This window comes from Desmodus rotundus, chromosome 11, assembly GCF_022682495.2.
Source record: "Desmodus rotundus isolate HL8 chromosome 11, HLdesRot8A.1, whole genome shotgun sequence".
Lineage (NCBI taxonomy): Eukaryota > Metazoa > Chordata > Mammalia > Chiroptera > Phyllostomidae > Desmodus > Desmodus rotundus.
Genome location: NC_071397.1, coordinates 79,175,412 through 79,193,310, shown reverse-complemented (window position 1 = coordinate 79,193,310; position 17,899 = coordinate 79,175,412). Strand labels below are relative to the sequence as shown.

At 41.1% G+C, this 17,899-nt stretch overlaps 1 non-coding gene across 1 annotated transcript; it reads right to left on the bottom strand.

Moving 5' to 3' along the window:
* Positions 1–7,831: 7,831 nt before the first annotated feature.
* Positions 7,832–7,936, bottom strand: LOC112297461 (U6 spliceosomal RNA). The gene has a single exon (XR_002974033.2). It is a non-coding gene; the product is annotated as a U6 spliceosomal RNA (small nuclear RNA).
* Positions 7,937–17,899: the final 9,963 nt, after the last annotated feature.

The window sequence follows — 17,899 nt, the reverse complement described above, 5'->3', positions numbered from 1 at the left end:
CCGAGTTCTTTTTCTGGTCGGTCCCTGATCAGCTCTGGAAGGAGACACACATGAGAGCAGGGGGACTCTGGGATACGTGGGAGTGATTGAGGATCACTCTCAGTTTGGGGACACCCTTTTTCCCACACAAGATATGACAGTGCTTTCTTAGATTTTTCCCAGTGTTTATTTCCACCTAATTTAATTCAGCCCCGGTCCAGGAGGCTGGAGACATTTTGGGAAACAGGAAATGTCCTTGGTCTGTGCTTCCACCATTCTTAGATCTTTCTCCAGGACTATGACACTAGAATCCTAGGACTGTCCCTGTGCCCCTGATTTCCTCCTGATGGCCTACTATTGATTCTTTCTAGGTTTCTGTTCTCTCTCCTAGTCAGTTGTCTGGAGGCTGCATTAGTACTGGCGGCCCACCTTCATCACCACCCCTCACCCCTCTCATCTCTTGTAAGTCAACCTCTGCCCACAACCGCCCTCCTCACCGCCCTGCCTGCCCCCCTCCCCCACTGAGGTGACGGCAGGACTGCAGGGCTGAATATTCTATTGCTCTCATCACCTGGCTGGACCCACTGGCACACAAGCTCTATTATTAGTTGTTTTCCAAAAGTTATCTCATTAACATAACAAAAGACACCCTTATGGCTCTCCTCACTTAGGAAAATTTAAGGATTTTAGGAGCTTTGTGGGAGACAAAGACCAAATACATATTTCTTACTGTAAATCACAGTGTCACACCTACACAAACATTGGTAGGCACACATATATACACATGTATGCAGATGCTCTTCAAAGTTCACCAGATGTCCTCAAATGCTCGTCTCATCCTCAACATCAGCATGAGGTCAGCATTTGCACTGAACTCCCCGCATCAGCTGGATCCCCTGAGGAGATAACTGGTAAGCGAAATAAACTAGCCAAGGTCACACAGCAAGCAATCGGGAGTACTGGGGCAAGAACCAGTCTACTTCCTTAAAGCCACTTCTATTAGGTCTTCTGTGTACACTGTGCTAGGAGCTGGGGACATAGAGAAGTGTAAGAGTCAGCGCCCACCCTGTTTAGTCCTTGTCCTCTCTGTCTCGAGTGAATGTTCGAGATACAGGCTTTCTTCTGAGTCAGCTGGGAAACTGCTCCGCTAGCTGCCTGCTGAACAACCCAGCACCAAGGAATAGATGAGAATCGCCCAAGGTAACTATGCTATTCATTCAGCTTTTGTTGAATGCAGGTTCACTCAAAGTAGAACATCAACATACATTAATATCCTACTCACACTCTCACAATCTATGACAAATACAACACAAACACACAGCAATCAATGGGGAATAATGGACCCAAGTCCCAGAGTCTCAGTTTGCAGGTCTGGGAGGCAACACAGTGGGAAAGGGAGTGGTCAGTGTCTTGCAAGGAAGGATCTCTGGAGGCAGGAGGGCAGCAGGGCAGACGAAGTCCTCAGTCTAGCAGGGCAGAGCCTGCAGTGGCTGATGGCAAGGGGGATCAGCGTGGCGTGGAGCAGCACTCTGGTGTGTGGAGCTCGGCTGTCTCAGCAGCGGACTGAATCCTGCCTCAGTTAAACCCTTCAGAGTGGTGCACTCCACCCTCTGGGTCTCTTGATAAGTGTCTTGGCACCCCTGATGGCAACTGGGGATCTTCTCCCTGGGCTTGTCTATGGTTGGTCCAGCACTGCAGACATAGCTGTTCTGGTCACATGTGCAGATACGTTAGGTATGTCTCCTTGCCAGATGTGTCTGCTCTGACTTAGGTAGTTTCCTTCTTGAACAAAAATGTCCTGGCTGACTGGCAGCCATCCTGGTTGACATGAGTGACTCCATTTTGCTGGTCCTGCTGTCCACACTCCCCTACTTTTTCCCTCTTTCTGAGTCTCTCCACTTGTTCTTGGCAAGACTTACTGCTGATTTCCTTTGAGGGCCTTCTGCCTGGTCTGGTGTTATAACTATTTTGCAGCAAAGTCCAGACTACTGTGTATCTTGTTCCCATTCTAGGCAGTAGGATGTCACATTTTCCCTTTCAAAAGGCAATTCTCTCCCTCTGTGCAGGTTTGATTGAAGGAATCTGCAGGTGTTAATCAAGGCTGCTCTCCACTTTTGTTGGAGACAATTGCCCCGATCTTTCTAGTCTGTGTGAGCAGTTAGGCTGCCTTTGGGGAGTTTGGCACTCTCTAGATGGCTTATCAAAGTGTTACTGAAGCTCACTTCTTCTCTTGACATAGTAAAGAATTATAGATCGGCAAGGCAAAAGTGGTTAAGCAAGAAGAATTTCATCAGTATGCCCTCAAGGGAGAGAACGGGCCTGCGGAGAGTGGCGAGTAGCAAGAAAGCAGAGTCTCCTGAATCTACTGCCTTAAGTACCTGAGTGATTATTGCATTGTCAGTGGGGAGGGGTTCAATATTGATTGACAGATATTTCGGTTTTAGTCTTTTCTGCTCATGCCTTTTCCCATAATTCTCTCTAGCTGCTGCTTAACAAAAGGTGATGAGTGACACTAGATACCAGGAGACCCAGCTCAGGTGTTGCCATAGACACTGTTGGTGCCCACTAGTTTCAGCTTCAGCTGATGGCATTCTCCTGCGAAACTGCAGTTTTGTAAGTCTTCCATCTGAAGACTTACTCTTGGCTAGTCCCTATATGCCAGGTAGGCCGCCAGGTAGGCCACAACTGCCGGATTAATATGCTGGTAACATATGGGGGGAGGGAGACGGAGGCCAGTGATTAAGTCTCTCTTGGAGTGAGCCAGTGCTCCTGGGCTGTGACCTTCACAAATCCTTCTCAGTCGTTTTTCTTTCTCCCTTAGTTGAGCCCAGAAGGCCAGGAGCGTTCGAGTTGAGGTTTTTCTCTTCTCCAGATTGGTTAGGCTCTGGTAGGTAGTTTCCCCTGAGGGAAGGCTTTTGATAAGGAGAACAAAACACTCAGGGATTATTTCAAAGTGGGTTTATTCCTCTTCCTTATTTAGTAAGCATTCATTTTCTGCTTTGTTTTGTTTTCTCAGTTGTTTGCCCAGAGAATCTGTTGGACTTCTTGGAGGTAACTCACAAAAGTTTGAGAGCCTTCCTGACACTGGAATCCCCCTAATTTTTAACTCTCAAGTGGATCCACACTGAGCCTCTCGCAATTCATCAATGACACCCCAGTGTGGAAGAAAAAGGGGGTGCTACGGAAAGCAACCTAACAAGGAGATCTGCTCACGAATTCCTAACTGGGCAGGTCATGGTGAGTAGTCACACCCATGTAGATAAAGAAGATGTAATATATCTTCTTTAGTAAATAAAATGTTACTCTTTACTTTAAGCAGACCCATCCATTGTTTCTGTGAATCTAGGTTAACACACCTTTGAAACATCTCTTGAGACCTCTCAGGGAAAGCCACCCACAAGAGAGCACATGATCTGGTTAACTATTGTAATCCAACCCCTGCCTTGCTTTCTCCCACCTTCGTGTAATTTTCTGTATAGTCCCTCCTTAATTCTGAATGGCAGCTGCAAAACTGTCATTCGCCAGAGCATTTGGGATCTTGCTTCCTGGCAATTGTCAGTTTGGGCTCTAATAAACTCAGAAAACTTCTCTGCAGGTTTGGAAATGTTTTCTGTTGACACCAGTACTGCCCCCAACCGTGGATTTACGCTACAGGTAAGCCTGTCTCTCCAATTTGGGGGCAGTGATTTGTCCTGTGACCTCAATTCTATGCTGCATCTAAAAAAAATTTATTAATTTTCCATTGTTCATCTTTTTTCTTGTGCAGATGGGAGAGATGACTCCTAAGCCCTTTCTCTGTCAGACTGGAGACCCAATGGGAGTTTGTTATTGAATATTTTTCACATATAACAATTTTTTAATCCCTTGGTAACGCATTCCAGTTTTAACTTTTATTTAAGAGCTTCCTTTTATAAATCGTTGTGTGACAATTACATCTCATTGTGGAGTATGTGGATCCCCACGCACCTGGGAATGGACAACCGAAAGGAGGTAGTTAGCGAGTAGAGGGGCCGGTGTTTGCTGGGCAGCCATGCCTCTTGCCACTCGGTAGCCACAGAAGAAATTTATTACGGTACTGAAGTAAAAAAAGTCAGATACGCCCATTTACAAGCTGAACTATAAAAGTACCATCTGAAATAAAATCTAGAAATAAAATGGATAATCATAAACAGTGGTTCTGTAAATATAAAAAATTTTATACTTACTTTGGAACTGAAACAAAATTTGCCTATTTTTTCTATATTAAACTCTATAAGCTTTTTTCCTTATTATTTTCTCTTCCATCTCCATTTCGCTCTGCAGTCCTTACTCTTGTTCCCCACCGTTGTTGACACTTCCCTATCAGCCCCACGGTCTGCAGCCTCTGAAACCGTCCTCAGGGATTCTGGCCTCGTTCAAGTCCTGAGTCATCACCCCTCTTGTCAGGCAAGGGCTGGAACTGCTCGCTCGCTTTTAATGAGTAGAAGCCAACTGGAGCAGTGAGGTGACACTTCCCATGTAGATGAACGAAGAGAATGTGGTTTCTGTCTTCAGTGGGTTCTCTTGCTTTCTGGTTCTGAGGGAAACCAGGTACAGTTATGTGAGCTGCGTTTCAGCAAGGCCTGAAGCAAGGAGCTCACATCTCTGGGCAATAGTCAGTGGGGACCTGAGGGTAGCCATCCACCATGTGAGTGAGCCTGGAGCTTAGAGGTGAACCTCTCCCAGCCCTCCATCAGGGCTTCGATCGCTGCAGCCCTGGCCCGCAGCCTGATGGCAGCCTTGTGAAAGAGGCGCTTAGCTAGGCTGCCCCTGGACTCCTGGCTCACCAGAAATGTGAGATAATTCTTGCTTGCTGTTCAAAGCCACTACATTTTAAAGTAATTTTTATAGTAAGAAAGATGATGATAGTAATAACAATTTCAAAACTGTAAAGCTATTTACTTTCAAATTATTTGCACACACTGCTCTGCATTCAAGTTCTAAAAATGAATTCTGAAACATGTGAATTCTAAAAGTTCACATATAAGTCCCGAACACCTGTACTTTAGAATGTTACCATGTTTGGAGGCCGGATGGCTTCTGATGCAATTGGTGAAGATGAAGTCATTCTGGAGCAGCCCGAGCAATGAGTCTGATGACTGGAGTTTTCATAAACGGGGAATCTGGACTGGGACACGCCTATCCTACACAGTGAGAGGCCTGAGCTGCCCTCTCCTCACGGCCTTCAGGAATGCAGTGAGGAGTGTTACGTTAAATTCATTTCCGTTATGTCTGTGATGTAAAACGATGATGTTTTCTTAACATTAGATGTTGTGATTTGTTTTGAAAGTACTGAGTTCTGAGAGCCGTGTGATGTATTGTAGCTTCCGTCTATACGTTTCAGGACGTGCTCTGCTTTCAACAGTCTGGACGTCGGCATGATTGCTTCTCAGCTGCTGGCTTATGTGGCAATTTCCGTTTTCTGTGTCTTAAAAGCCAGCTCCCTGGACACCTGTATTGCAGCTGTTTACGAGCATGCAGTGCTATTGCTTAATGATACCCGAACACCAGTGGCCCACGAAGAAGAGGCGCTGGTACTTACGAACAGAAATCTGGGTGTTTTGGAGGGAGGGATCACAGTAGCAGCCAAACAGGTACCTCTTCTTGAGTGTGCTGGCTTCTCTGAAGTGAAAGAGTGGTCCCAAGAGACAGGGTCACTGTCAGGGGCAGTTTCATCTGTAATTACATATGTGTTAAGATATGTGGAGATATAAGTCAAGGTAGCCAAGAACTTTTGTTTTACAATTGGACTCCTGCCTCCTTCACTGAAGTATTAGGGAAAGGACACTATTACTTCCCTAATAGTGAAACAACGTTAAAAAAGAGCAGATTGTTTATCACTCAGGAGCAGCAGATCTTTGAGGAACTTGCTGTAAATTCCACAACTTTGTTGCTCTTTTCTGCTGCAGATGAGGGTGAAGGATAATCGGGTCCAAGGGTCAGAGGCCAGGTGCTGTTTTTAGAGTATTAGTGTCTGGTGTACTTTTCTTTTCTTAACAATGTGCTCGTTTGGGGGTTAGTTCCTAACACCAAAACAAACTGAAGTTGCAAATGACTTAACAGTACATATTGTATACTTCTTATTTCATACTTCACTTTAATTACAGATATAAGTATACATGCTTTTATCTTTAATTAAATTTTTTATTTTGCAATTACCATTTACATTCAGTAGTATTCCGTATTAGTTTCAGATGTACAGCATAGTGGTTAGAAAGTCATGCGAAATATACAGGCTGGTTCCCCTGATACTTCACACACCCACCCAACTCCACACGTTAGCACAATATTGTTGACTGTGTTCCCTGTGCTGTAATTTACATCTCCGTAACTGACAACTTGTAAAAAGTATACATGTTAATGCTTAGTAAGTCCTTGAGTTAAATGAAGGCTTAAGTTTAAATATGTGGTTTGAACAAATACGGTTTAAATGAGATATTCACACATCAGGCATGGACAAGGGATATATAAAGTGTCATGAAAGTCAAGGATACATACATATAATATACATCTACCAATATACATTCTTCTGTATGCACAAATCAGCTTTCAGGGTGACTCTCCCGCCCGAAGTTGTCTGGGTAGCTGAGGTTGCATCTCTAGGTCTCCTCCTCCTGAGGAGCAGGAGTCACAGTTGCAGGGGATGGGGCAGGAAAGGCCGCAGCAAAGGAGAAGTGCAGCAGTTCAAGTGCTAAATTAATCCCACACACTCAGGCACCACAGTCTGTCTAAATGCAGGGCAGGGGAGTTTGGGGGAAGAGCTAGGTTTATAGTTAACAACTGCAGGAGATGGTGAACATGTGCGTAGCCTGGAAAGCTATTCATGTTTAGGAAAAAATGAAAAAATTATAAATATAAAGGATGATATCAGAACTGGAAGATGAAAATGGTTGGACAAAGAAAATAAATTATAAAAATAAAGAAAACAAAGAAATCAGATTGAAAGGAAAAAACACCCGGAATGGTTGTTCCTCAGCCACTCAGTTCCACGGGTCCTCTTGCCAGCCCCTCTTTGATTGTTTGCTTATTTGAGAAATGTTTTAATTAAGCTGCATGTTTAACAGGGTGCACACATTAATGTGACTCCGAATGTGGTATTTACGGCAGGAACCTGAAACGGTGATCTATCTACCCACCCCAGACCCTTAAGTGAACTGGATCCCTTGTAATCGCGCCAACAGGTAAAAAGACAGATTGTAAAATATTCAATCACGAGCATGAGCTTACTTCACTTGGAAAAATTTGTAGAAGATCATTGCCTAAGACCCACATGGGTGAAATATTCACTGAGTCCATTGCTTTCTCCTCTCACACTCACCAACCTTTTTGATGCCTATGCCACCAGGTAGCCTGGGTTTATGGGAATAAGGCCTTATCACGCTCCTTTTTACTTTTATTTATTTATTTATTTATTTATTTATTTATTTAATGTTTATGCTTCCCATGCTTCCAGAAGCATTTGAGGGTTCATACTAAACCTTATAAAACCAAAGAACAGGACAGGTTAGATAGAAAGACAAATTGGAAGCCACCTGAATAAGGCAGAGGAAGTAGGTGTCACAAGGCCCCATAATGGTGGGCTGATAGTTACAACTGAACTAACAGTTCTGAGAGTTCCTGAGCGGCTTAGAGAGAAACAGTTCGGCTCCAAAACTTTCATTGTCCCCCAGAAGAGAGCTTACGGAGACTTCTTGAGAGACAACCTATGTCCAATGACCTAACTCAAAGATGAATTTACTTATTCACACTTTTTCATCGACCATTTCTCATGTACCAGGATTGCCACTATGGGTGTGTAGAGGAATTCTCGCATAAGGAGATTTATTTATTTGTTTGAAATACGGAACGCTTCCCGAATTTGCGTGTCATCCTTGCGCAGAGGCCATGCTAATCTTCTCTGTGTCGTTCCAGTTTTAGCGTATGTGCTGCCGGAAGCCATCTCAGGAGCGTCCTTTAATTCAAAGAATGTCTGCACCTATGATCAACGAGATCTGCCTGAAGATTCAAGAGTCGGTCATTAGTTCAGTAAGTTAAAAAACAAAGGCTTTCCTAATTAGCTGAGTTGCATGAAAAAGCATTTTGACATTTGATTGTGTGTTATTTGTACTGTTAGCTCAGGGTTTTGTGCACGCATGACTTCTCCAGTGAGATGAAATGCTTGTGAAGTGCACCCACCCCATCTTACACTTCAGTACTTCCCACAATGTGTGCTTGGAGAGCTCTGCCCAGAATGTCCTTCCCTCGGATGCTCACACACCTGGCACGGTGCTTTATATGGTAAGAATCCAGCAAATCTTTGTTGACTATTTAATGGGCACTTACTATAAGATAATGAGTGTCTTCTTCAGTAATTAATCATTTTTGTTATGTTTTACTTTGAGATTGAACACTTTGAAATAGGTCTTAGGAAATACAGTGTAATTGTTCTGTTTCACTTCCTTCTTCTGTCCCCAATAGCACTAAGACAGAGCTCTCTGCAACATTAAGGGTTCCGCAAATATGGTTCAAACGACAGGCAGATTTCAGGCTCATATTAACAAAATGCATTTTTCCACTCCACGTCAGGACATGTGATCTAACAAAGAATTTTTGGAGGCTTTTTTTTCGGCTATAGCAAATAGTCTGAGAAATGTAATTTAAGTGGAACTATATTAGAATATATGAAGCACTTTTAAGAATAATAGAGACAGGAGGAAAATATATAATCAGGACTGTTTCAGATATACAAAACACCAGGCTTCTATTTCCTGTACCTAAACTACCACCTCGGTGACCTGGAAAGACTTGGGGTAGATATATTTCAAGTGGTTCAATATGTTGTATTTATACCTGTGCATTTCATACATAATTGAATCCAATGAGGGGGGGAACTCTCAAATGATCACTTACATAAATGCATTAAAATAATTTTTAGATGTGTTTTTCCATCTTTCTTACTCTTTTACAAGGTATGTTTTGTAGATGATTGCTATGGTTTTGTACCAATCTGTAGATTCAATGATCTAGATTTGAAACTCTAAGAAAGCTTTTATTGCCATTGCCAGCAGAGGGCAGCACATTTTCACTCATTCAACAGTTATCCTGGCCTTCTCAGCTATTCTTCAATAATCCAGTATTATTATTATTTGATGTTGTGCCGGTACAGGATAAATATGGTTAACTATTACACCTTCTGAGGTCCCACTTTTCCAAACTGCATTTAAATTGCTTTCCTGGGACAACTACTGATAATATGATAAAAATAAAGAACTAAAACATGAACAAATGCCCCTGTATTCCCATCTTTCCATACTGGCTGGCACTCTCCTAGCCCATCTCTTGTTGTCTCTAATGTGAACTATTGAAACAAATTCCTAATGATTTCCCTACATTTAGCCTCTAAACATTCTAGTACATTCTGTACTGTGATGTCCTATTGATCATGAAGAAAATTCATTCTGTCCTCTAAGCTTTATAAATGGCACCTCCTTGTCTATGAAATTTTGAACAGGTTTCTTGGTCCCTTGCACAGAACTCTATCTCCTATGACCCCCAAATGCATCTTTTCAATTCTCCTAGCCCTTTTCTCTCCTCAAGATTCACTAGTTTCTTGGGTAAGATTCCTCTTCTCTTACCTCCAAAAGTTTTTCCCTTCAATTTTTTATTGTGCTAATATATGTATAACATAAAATTTATCATCTTAACCATTCTTGAATGTATAGTCAGTGGTATTAGTTACATTCATACTGCTGTACAACCATTCCCATCACTCACCTGCAGAACTCTTTATCTTTATACAAGGAGCATTTAAAGATGTGAGCCACATTAGTCATCAGGGAAATGGAAATTAATACTATGGAGAGATACCACCACGCATCTATTGGGATGACTATAAATAAAAAGATTGGCAATACCAAATGTAGTTAAAGATTTTGGGTAGCTTGAGCTGTCATATATTCTTGGTAGAAATGTAATATGATTCAACAACTTTGAAAAAACTGTTTTCATTACCTTCATTTTAAAAGGATAACATTGAGGCTTAAAGAGGCTAAGTAATATTCGACAGTCAGTCAATAGTAAGTGGTTAAGTTGGGATAAAACTCCCAGCTGCCGTTTCAAAAGTATACACTTTCACTGTACTATGCTATCTCTTTAGAGTGTGCGTTAGTTAGGGACAGGTTAGGTTATGGTGAAGTAACAAAAAATGCTAACAACCTATGGCTTAAAGAAACAAAAGTATGTTTCTTGCTCATTGAGAGTCTATTCCAGAGCAGCTAGCCTCTGTGTTATAGCTCAGAACCCCAAGCTTTTTATGAACCTGTGCGCTGCAATTTCTCCAGCATATGAAAAGAATATGGAGAAATTACACACTGGCTTTAAATGCTTTCACCCAGCGACACTGTCATTTCCTCTCGCATTTTGTTTGACAAAGTAAGTGAAATGGCCATGGCAAATTTAAATGGGTAACAAGTGAAATTTCCCGGTATGTCCAGGCAAGGGAAGAGATTTGTTAATATTGGGTAGCACTAGTAATGTCTATCACTAAAAGTAAGTTCCTCAAAGGCATGTATCCTACATTCTTCCTCAACTTTAGCATATAGAAATCATGCAGTAAATGATTAATGTCTGCTATGAGTCCCCAGGGCTGCTATTTATAACTCCTTTATTCTCTAACCTATAGTTATATTACACTCCTGCCCCATTACTTGGTTATCAGCCCCATGCACCTGCCAATTGCAAGCCAATACCACAGATCCTGCAAACTTTCCCTGAACTTTCCATTGATCTGAAGGCAACTTCACTTACATCTTCTTGCCCAAAGTATGTAAAGGTATCATTGATGTTTTTGTACAGTATTTTATACTTTATAAAACATTTTAGGATAATATTTCTTATTTCAAAGTGTAGGTACACTTGTTCTCTCTTTTATGTTAGAGATCAGGGTCATGTTCAATTCTCTTAGCTTACGTGTACCCAATCCTCACACCGGAATCTTTAAGTTCACATCCAGCGATTTCTCTGGTACTCCAGGTTTCTAGTGTTTTCTTATGTAGCCATAGTTAAACTGGCTTTTTGAGCAACTCAGTGTTATTGCTGCTTTATTGAAGTCCTGGAAACTGACTTCTTTCTCAATGGTTTTGTTGTTGTTCTGTATTGTCATTTCTAATGGATTAATATAGACCAGAAGGAACATATTGAGTTTATGTATTAATTAATAAAAAGCTGTTTTATGAGTCTTCTAGTTGTTATTTTTTGGTCTTTGAGTTAGGCAATTGTCAGCAGTAAAAATAATAATTTTGCCTTTTCCATTTCAAAGTATTTATTCCTTGTTTTGTTACCTTCTCTTATTGTATTGAGTAGCTTTTCAAGAATGCTTTTAAATCATAGTGGTAATAGCATTCATTCTTGCCTTTAAACATTTTTTTCAATTACAGTTGACATATAATATTATGTTAGTTTCAGGTGCACAGCCCAGTGATTAAATGTTACAAAACTCACTAAGTGAACATCCCAATAGATCTCATACTCACCTGACACCATATATAGTTATTAGAATATTATTGACTATGTTCCCTATGCTGCAGTTTACATGCCCATGACTATTCTGTAACTACATATTTGTAGTCCTCAATCCTCACACCTTTTCCACTCATCCATCCCACCCCCTACCATCTGACAACTGTGAAAAGGTTCTCTCTAGCTATGAGTCAGTTTCTGTTCTGCATGTTTGTTTATTTTGTTTTTTCTAGATTCAATTGCTGATAGATATGTATTTATTGCCATTTATTGTTCATATTTTTGATATTTTTCTTCTTCTTCTTAAGGAAGACCCTTTAATACTTTGTGTAATACTTGTTTGGTGGGAAAATATACCTCTAGCTGTTTTGTCTGGGGAGCTCTTTATGTACCCTTCCATTCCCAAGGATAGCTTTGCGTCCTGGCTGGTGTGGCTCAGTGAATTGAGTGCCAGCCTGTGAGCTGAAAGGTTGCTGTTTTGATTCCCAATCAGCACACATGCCTGGGCTACAGGCCAGGTCCCCAGTTAGAGGCATGTGAGAGACAACAGATCAATGTATCTCTTGCACATTGCTGTTTCTCTCCCTCTCTTTGTCCTTCCCTTTCCCTCTCTCTAAAAGTAAATAAATAAAATTTTTAAAACTAATGATAGCTTTTCTGGGTATTATAATCTTGGTGTAGGTCCTTGTTCTTCATCACTTTGAATATTTCTTGCCAGTACCTTCTAGCCTCACATTTTCTGTTGAGAAATCAGCTGACAGTCTTATGGGAACTTCCTTGTTGATAATTAACTGATTTTCTCCTGCTGCTTTTAAGATTCTCTCTTTGTCTTTAAGCTTTTGCATTTTAATTATGATGTGTCTTGGTGTGGGCTCTTTGAATTCACCTTATTTGGGACTCTCTACACCCCTGGACTTGTATGTCTATTTCCTTACCAGGTTAGGGGAAGGTTTTTTTCTTTATTTTTCAAATAAGTTTTCAATTCCTTGCTCTCTCTCTCTTCTCCTTCCAGTACCCCAATGATGTGAATGTTGATACACTTGAAGTTTCCCAGAGGCTCCTTACACTATCCTCATTTTTTTGGATTCTTTTTTATTTTTGCTGTTCTGATTGGGTGTTTTTTCTTCCTTTTATTCCAAATTACTAATTTGATTCTCAGTTTCATCTACTCTACTGTTGATCCTCTATAAATTATTCTTCATTTCAGTTAATGTATCCTTCATTTCTGAATGGTTCTTTATTTATGGTTCCGATGTCATTTTTTATGATGTTGAAGTTCTCTCTAAGTTCATCCACTCTTCTAAATTCATTGAGCATCCTTATAACCATGGTTTTGAACTCTGCATCCAGTCGGTTGCTTATCTCTATATTGTTTAATTCTTTTTCTGCAGTTTTTTTCTGTTCTTTCATTTGGTACACGTCTCTTTGTCTCTTCATTTTGGCCTCCCTGTGTTTGTTGCTATATATTAGGAGAGCTGCTATGTCTCCTGGGCTTGGTAGAGTGGCCTAATGTAGTAGGTGTTCTGTAGAGTCCAATGGTACCACCTCCCCATTCACCCGAGCTGGACACTACAGGTGTGCCACCCCAACCCCACTGTGTGGGCTATGTATACCATCTTGTAGTTGAGCCTTGATTGTTGTTGGCACATCAATAGGAAGGATTTATCCCTGGTCTTATTGGTTGCAAGGACTTACTGAGTCCATCATGGAGGATTACCTGTGCAGGGGCCCAGCTCCGATAGCAGGACTTATATAAGCAGAGCTCTGCTGCCTGCTGAATCTGTCCCTTGACTGTGTCACTTATATAGGTGCTTGGGGGGTGCTTTGACATAGTCTGAAGTTGTCCATTGGGTGTGCTGGCTCTTGGGCCTCTGGGATGTGCAAGCCAAGGTCAGCTGCTGCCTGTGTTCTGCCCAGAGCAACTTGGCATGAGCAACACAGCAATTTGTAGATGCCTTCTAATTGTGCTTGGCATGGAGGTGCCCAGGAGAGTCCAAGCTGCAAACTAAGGTTGGCTTCTAATAGGGCCAAGTCTGGGGCCATTTAGGGAGAGATATGGGGCACACTGAGCCAGATGCTGCTCGTTTGAGAGATTTAGTAAAGTCTGAAGCATGGTTCAAGACAAGCCATTCATATGTAAAAGCCACTGGAAATAGCTTGGGTAGGCCTTCAAGCTGGGTGGGGCAGGTTCTCAGAGAATCATTAGGACGGGGCAATCAATGATAGGTTGATGGAGACTCAAATATAGATCTTGCCTGCTGGCTCTGTGGAAGAAGGGCTCCAAAAAGGGACATTGGCCTCTGCCAGCACTTCTGTCTGGGAGAAAGCTGTTTCTCTAGCTCTTACTCTGATGCCAGTCAGTTCAGTTCTTCCCTATATGCCCTGGTGCTTTTTGAGCTGTAGTCCCAGTGCTGAAGCTTAGAGTGAGTGAGTCTCTCATTGATTATTAAAGAGATTTTCATTGCATCCTTGCTTTTGTAAGAGCTATATTCCATTTTCTTCATAGCGTATAGTCAATCTTACAGCTTTAATAGCCACAGACTTTGATAGAGTGCAAGGTGAGGGCTAAAGTAAAAGTATATGATTAATAATAAAGTATATACACTTCCTGGAACAAAGACTAAATTTAGTTGATTATATATGTTGATGTGGAATGGAGAATAAACGTTTTTTGAGATATTGGTAGAAGACTGTCACCATGAAGAGTGAGAAATTTCAGACTGAGGAGGTAAATTTAGAAGGATCAATGAAAAGTTGTCAACAGAAGAGTAAGCTCTTTTAATCTTTCTATCTGAAAATCATTTCCTTATGGTGGTGGTTCAGCCACTGAAATATAGCAAGAGTGCTTATCAAGGTAAATAACTATTTAGCCACCAAACCTTCTAGAAACTTTGAACTCCTGCCAAAGCAAGTAAGGCTCACCTGTTAATATAATGGTAGATTACCTGATAAATAGTTAATGTTTGGGCAATGTGCTTTGTAGACATGTTGATTGGATAAACTTTGAACTGAGTTATGAAAATATGAGTATCAAAGAATACTGTTTTAACAGATTACAGTGTTGATTCAACTAAAATTGTGAACCAACTGATTCTTTTCTTCCTTTCTATGATAAAATGTTATCTTGTTCTATCAAAGACAATTAACCGAAGGTTTATTTGCTATCACAATATGAATAAAAATTAATTGGAAGCCTGACATTGTGTGTATTCAGTTCTAGCTATAGAGATGGATTATAAAAGTACGGTAGCAAGAAAATAAAATGTGATAGTCTGAAAAATGCGCCTAAATATACACATAATTTAATTTTACCTGAAATAAATATGGAAAAGTTATCTTCAAAGATTGTTGATAAAAATATACTATAATAATTTTAGTGATGAAAGCAATTACACATACTAATTTTAAAATGTTTAAAAAATACTATTAATATGTTATCTATTTGCTTAGCTTGTAATTAATAAGATTCTCCTGGCCACCTATGCATAGGTGAATGTTAAGTCAAGTTCTCATTAATGTAGATATCTCACTCTTTCCTACCCAGCTATTTGGAGGGTGTGTGGAGGAAATCAGCTACAAAGAAGGGAAACACTTCATTTTAACTTCTGTTCCCCAAGTTTTTGGTAGTCATTTGGAACTCCAGAGACAGGCAAATCTAGAATCAAATTCCACTGCTGCCCCTCAGTAGTAACTTAGCATCTAATTGTCAGTTTCTTTCTTTGTAAAGCAATGATAAAAGTAGTATCTGTTATTTAGAGTTCTTATGTGGATAAACTAGAGATTCATCTAATGCCTTCAGCTCAGTGGCTGGTTACAAGTTGAATAAAAGTTTTTCCTCCTCCCCTTCTCCCGTCTCTTCCTCTTTCTTTTTTTCCTTCTTCTCCTCCTGTGTTTGCTTCTCTTCTTTCTTTTCCTCATTCATCTCTCCTCTTTCCCCTCCTCTTCCTCCTTATTATTTCTCTTTATTTTATTGGCAGTAACCCAGCTTAGGCTGTGTTCACACAAGCAGTATACTCAGGTTCTGTGTTCATGAGTTCCTAAGATGCAAGGCAAGTTTCTGAGCAGCACACTGTGGGAGACCCACTATTACAAATCATTGCCATAGTTTATCCCCCGCTCCCCCTCCCACGGGGCACGGAGGAATGGCGAATGGGATGAAGTCACTTCTCACTGGTTCTCTCCATCTAGGGCACTTGGAAGGAGGGGGGAGGGAGGGGAGACACAGTATAAGAGCCCATACCCTACAATATTAAAGTGTGCAGAACACTGTCCTCTCTAGACCTCTGTGAATATGTTACTTGGGCCAGAGATTCAAATTCAATAAGAAATTAACATTCAAGGTGTAATGTCTTAGGGTGAGCTCAGAAAGAGAAAATATCCTTTTTGAAATGTATAAGCTGAACACCTTATTTCATTCTATTTTTCTATTTGTGGTAGCCAAAGAATAAATCTATAAAATTCTTCCAAAGCCCTCCCTCCAATAGTCATGAAAATATTCAGAGTTGGTAGCATCAGGATGATTTTATTTGTCTGACAACCAATTCTCTGAAAGAAGCTTTAGGAGACTAATGAGACTTGCTAACATGTGGTCTGTCCCCAGGACTCGGAATTGAACGCAATTTCTGAATTTGCTTCATAACCTCCAAACTATTATTAGCTTCTATCACGATTATTTATTGAGTTTATAAGTTCTAGGGTAGTGTTGGGCCCTTTACATATAAATGCTCTAAATGTGCTAAAATATTTATTTATTTATTTATTTATGCTCATTGGGGGAATTTTTTTTCATTGCTTCTAGACAGAGGAAGGGGAGAGAGAGAGAGAGACAAAGAGAGAGAGAGAGAAGTCAGTATAAGAGAGAAACATGGCTTGGTTGCCTCCAATATGGTCCTAACTGGGGATCAAACCTACAACCTTGGTATGTGCCACGACTGGGGGTCAAACTGACAATCCTTCAGTTTACAGGATGACGCTCCAACCACCTGAGCCACACCTGCCACGGTGACATGGTAAAATATTTAGATCTAAGTGCTCCAGATATAATATTCAGATCTGACTTAGAGATCTCCATGAAGTGCCGTTTGATTCCAGGCGCATGGACAGCTTCTTGTCTTTTGCAAGGCTGATACTAAAAGGCATCCCTGTCGTGTTCTGCACTGATATGCTCTATGCCAATCACAGTGGTTATTTGTGCTGAACTGTATTCTAGACTAAGCTTGTAAGGGAAATATAATTTACTACTCTTTCTTATCAAGAAACAGTTAGATTATACAAAGCTGAACTTTTTTGGAGGGGGTGTGATCCCTGCATGTTTCTCCATACTTTAAGTTCAGAAACTCAGTTGTCTGAAGTCCACCAGAAGTGACCAGGCTCTGGCAAACTGAGCCAGTTCAACTACACTTGCCAGAGACAGTTTATAAACCAGAGTGAGTCTAGTTGTTTATACCATGGGAGAGCTGAAATGGCAGAACAGTGAGCAGGAACCTCAGTGTTAGGCCTGACTTTGATTCCTGGCTACTTGCTGTTGTGAGACCAAATCCCTCATGTGCCTGGAGCTTCAGTCTGTGTTTCCAAGCCTCAGGGTTGGCATGAAGGTTAAAGGTGACAGCACAGTGCAGGTCTGGCATACGGGAGGTGCTCCGGAAGTGATTGATTGCTTATTGCTAAGCCAGCTAGACATCTGCTTCAGAACAGCCGTAGCTTCCTGATATAAAACTTGCTTGGGAAATCCAAATAATACATACAGTTCTACTTGCTAAAATCATTTAAAGATTAGAGTAAAGGGATATATTCTCTTAGGAGTACTTTCCAGGAGGCCGTAATAATGTGCTGTATCAGCTCATTGCACAATAGGAATGGTGCTGCCCAAACAACCACATGCATGTCCCATGTCAGGAAAGATTCAGTCCCACAGAATGCCAGGGCTACACCACAATTTCAGGGGCTCAGAACCACACTTTATACCAAGACCTTTTTCTCACCTACCCCAAATTCCACAAGTCAAGACATTTGTAATGTATTGGACACCTGATTTACTTAAGTCCTTTTCAGGGCAAGCAAGTATCTCTGGACACAGGCACGACCATTTGCTTTGTTGTGGAAACCCTGGAGCCACGGACTCTGTGTTTCTAAAATGGAAAGAAGTGGGAGGGCATCTGAGAGAAAGAATTGGAAAGATGTCAGACAAAATTCCTGATCCCATGACCCTCAATCTCCCTGAGCCCGTGCCCCAGCAAACACTTCTCCTTTGGTGTTCTTTCCTCCTTTACATCTAGTCTGTCCTAGTGGCGAGAAGTTCTCTCACAGCTGTTCTAAGCAGACTAACAGGTGTTTCTGTTGGAGAACATAATTAAAAACAAAATCTCTTCTCAACCCAGAAAATCACTCCATTAAGGGAGAGAAAGAA